The 4,357-nt window shown below is 39.7% G+C and overlaps 1 long non-coding RNA gene across 1 annotated transcript; it reads left to right on the top strand.

Moving 5' to 3' along the window:
* The first annotated feature begins 539 nt into the window (after positions 1–539).
* Positions 540–2,649, top strand: LOC115182561 (uncharacterized). The gene is made up of 2 exons (XR_003873817.1): positions 540–1,874; positions 2,371–2,649. It is a non-coding gene; the product is annotated as an uncharacterized LOC115182561 (long non-coding RNA).
* The last annotated feature ends 1,708 nt before the right edge of the window (positions 2,650–4,357 follow it).

The raw sequence follows: 4,357 nt of genomic DNA, 5'->3' as shown, positions 1-4,357 counted from the left end.
ATAACCATTCAACTAACATATCGCCGTTCAACTGACATAATAACCATTCAACTAACATATCGCCGTGCAACTAACATATCACTATTCAACTAACATATCACCATTCAACTAACATATCACTGTTCAACTAACAAATCACTGTTCAACTAACATATCACCATTCAACTAACATATCGCCATTCAACTAACATATCGCCGTTCAACTAACATATCGCCGTTCAACTAACATATCGCCGTTCAACTAACATATCACCATTCAACTAACATATCGCCGTTCAACTAACATATCGCCGTTCAACTAACATATCACCATTCAACTAACATATCGCCGTTCAACTAACATATCGCCGTTCAACTAACATAATAACCATTCAACTAACATATCGCCGTTCAACTGACATAATAACCATTCAACTAACATATCGCCGTTCAACTAACATATCGCCGTTCAACTGACATAATAACCATTCAACTAACATATCGCCGTTCAACTAACATATCGCCGTTCAACTGACATAATAACCATTCAACTAACATATCGCCGTTCAACTAACATATCGCCGTTCAACTAACATATCGCCGTTCAACTAACATATCGCCGTTCAACTGACATAATAACCATTCAACTAACATATCGCCGTTCAACTGACATAATAACCATTCAACTAATATATCGCCGTGCAACTAACATATCACCATTCAACTAACATATCACCATTCAACTAACATATCACCATTCAACTAACACATCACTGTTCAACTAACATATCACCATTCAACTAACATATCACCATTCAACTAACATATCACTGTTCAACTAACATATCACTGTTCAACTAACATATCACCATTCAACTAACATATCACCATTCAACTAACATATCGCCGTGCAACTAACATACCACCATTCAACTAACATATCACTGTTCAACTAACATATCACCATTCAACTAACATATCGCCATGCAACTAACATAATAACCATTCAACTGACATATCACCATTCAACTAACATATCACCATTCAACTAACATATCACCGTTCAACTAACATATCACCGTTCAACTAACATATCACCATTCAACTAACATAATAACCATTCAACTAACATATCACCATTCAACTAACATATCACTGTTCAACTAACATATCACTGTTCAACTAACATATCACTGTTCAACTAACATATCACCGTTCAACTAACATATCACCATTCAACTAACATATCACTGTTCAACTAACATATCACCATTCAACTAACATATCGCCGTTCAACTAACATATCAACATTCTCAGATCCTGAACATGCCATCATAATCTACCTATTCTTAGTTTCTCATTGAAACATGTTGCAAACCATATTTTTTTTTACAATGTAAATTGAATCCAATTCATTTTTTTCCCGTATACATTCAACTTCACATGCCTTCATTCACAGATCCTGCAAGTGGTGTACAGTCACTATTAGAAGGTCATTGACACATGTTGAAGTGGGATTTCTCCCAAGTGGTATGTTTGTATCCAGGCCCATCTGGGAGTTTGTCTTGAGTGATTACCAGGTTGTTAGTGAAAACAGGAAGGACTAAGAATAGAGGATAGAGGGTCGGATCATGGGTTACCAGGTTGTTAGTGAAAACAGGAAGGACTAAGAATAGAGGATAGATGGTCGGATCATGGGTTACCAGGTTGTTAGTGAAAACAGGAAGGACTAAGAATAGAGGATAGATGGTCGGATCATGGGTTACCAGGTTGTTAGTGAAAACAGGAAGGACTAAGGATAGAGAATAGATGGTCGGATCATGGGTTACCAGGTTGTTAGTGAAAACAGGAAGGACTAAGAATAGAGGATAGATGGTCGGATCATGGGTTACCAGGTTGTTAGTGAAAACAGGAAGGACTAAGGATAGATGGTCGGATCATGGGTTACCAGGTTGTTAGTGAAAACAGGAAGGACTAAGAATAGAGAATAGATGGTCGGATCATGGGTTACCAGGTTGTTAGTGAAAACAGGAAGGACTAAGAATAGAGGATAGATGGTCGGATCATGGGTTACCAGGTTGTTAGTGAAAACAGGAAGGACTAAGAATAGAGGATAGAGGGTCGGATCATGGGTTACCAGGTTGTTAGTGAAAACAGGAAGGACTAAGAATAGAGAATAGATGGTCGGATCATGGGTTACCAGGTTGTTAGTGAAAACAGGAAGGACTAAGAATAGAGAATAGATGGTCGGATCATGGGTTACCAGGTTGTTAGTGAAACAGGAAGGACTAAGAATAGAGAATAGAGGGTCGGATCATGGGTTACCAGGTTGTTAGTGAAAACAGGAAGGACTAAGAATAGAGGATAGAGGGTCGGATCATGGGTTACCAGGTTGTTAGTGAAAACAGGAAGGACTAAGGATAGAGAATAGAGGGTCGGATCATGGGTTACCAGGTTGTTAGTGAAAACAGGAAGGACTAAGGATAGAGAATAGATGGTCGGATCATGGGTTACCAGGTTGTTAGTGAAAACAGGAAGGACTAAGAATAGAGAATAGAGGGTCGGATCATGGGTTACCAGGTTGTTAGTGAAAACAGGAAGGACTAAGAATAGAGAATAGATGGTCGGATCATGGGTTACCAGGTTGTTAGTGAAAACAGGAAGGACTAAGAATAGAGAATAGAGGGTCGGATCATGGGTTACCAGGTTGTTAGTGAAAACAGGAAGGACTAAGGATAGAGGATAGATGGTCGGATCATGGGTTACCAGGTTGTTAGTGAAAACAGGAAGGACTAAGAATAGAGAATAGAGGGTCGGATCATGGGTTACCAGGTTGTTAGTGAAAACAGGAAGGACTAAGAATAGAGAATAGAGGGTCGGATCATGGGTTACCAGGTTGTTAGTGAAAACAGGAAGGACTAAGAATAGAGGATAGAGGGTCGGATCATGGGTTACCAGGTTGTTAGTGAAAACAGGAAGGACTAAGGATAGAGAATAGAGGGTCGGATCATGGGTTACCAGGTTGTTAGTGAAAACAGGAAGGACTAAGAATAGAGAATAGATGGTCGGATCATGGGTTACCAGGTTGTTAGTGAAAACAGGAAGGACTAAGAATAGAGGATAGAGGGTCGGATCATGGGTTACCAGGTTGTTAGTGAAAACAGGAAGGACTAAGGATAGAGGATAGAGGGTCGGATCATGGGTTACCAGGTTGTTAGTGAAAACAGGAAGGACTAAGGATAGAGAATAGATGGTCGGATCATGGGTTACCAGGTTGTTAGTGAAAACAGGAAGGACTAAGGATAGAGGATAGAGGGTCGGATCATGGGTTACCAGGTTGTTAGTGAAAACAGGAAGGACTAAGGATAGAGGATAGATGGTCGGATCATGGGTTACCAGGTTGTTAGTGAAAACAGGAAGGACTAAGGATAGAGAATAGATGGTCGGATCATGGGTTACCAGGTTGTTAGTGAAAACAGGAAGGACTAAGAATAGAGGATAGAGGGTCGGATCATGGGTTACCAGGTTGTTAGTGAAAACAGGAAGGACTAAGAATAGAGGATAGAGGGTCGGATCATGGGTTACCAGGTTGTTAGTGAAAACAGGAAGGACTAAGAATAGATGGTCGGATCATGGGTTACCAGGTTGTTAGTGAAAACAGGAAGGACTAAGAATAGATGGTCGGATCATGGGTTAATTAGCTTCATGTTGTTGTTGTGGAAGCAGAACTACAGCAGAGAATTCACAAAGGAGACAAGGTGTTAGTTTGAATAGGCCTGTTCTGTTCATTCAAATAGATAATCAGTCTCTGCTTTTCTATTTCTCTCGTGCTCTCTCTTGCTCTCTCTTTCTTAATTATAACTCTTACCATGATGTCATATTGATTCCCACACCAGTGTTTTCATTAATGAACCAATTCTGGTTTTGGACCTGAGGCTCTTCTCAGGAAAATCACCTCTCATCTTCTGAATGTCAGCAAAACGCTGATGAACACTGAAAAGAAACTGGAGGAACGAGGGAGCCAGATTAAAACCTGTGTACTTTGGACTCGGCAAATACATGTTTATGCCTTGGGGGGCCCCTCGATAGAAGTTTCCTCCAGTGGTTTACACCAAGACATTTTAACCTACTGTAGCATCTCCCCAGGAATCGTTTATCAATGCTATTAGTTGATTTATTGAACTATTTCTTCGTTCATGTATTTCTGTATTATCTATGTATCTCACCAGGGACTGATAGTCCTTTAGTTAATGTCTTTAATTATTTCATCATCCGTGTATTAATGTGTCCCCAGTTCTTACAAACATCAATCTATTATCAATATTAGTTATGTTCATGTTATTATTTCTTCATCTACACAGTCGTGTGTTTCTATTAG

The sequence above is a fragment of the Salmo trutta genome, unplaced genomic scaffold (assembly GCF_901001165.1).
Source record: "Salmo trutta unplaced genomic scaffold, fSalTru1.1, whole genome shotgun sequence".
Classification (NCBI taxonomy): domain Eukaryota; kingdom Metazoa; phylum Chordata; class Actinopteri; order Salmoniformes; family Salmonidae; genus Salmo; species Salmo trutta.
Note: the sequence above shows the minus strand (reverse complement) of the source record. Positions and strands in the feature narration are given on the sequence as shown.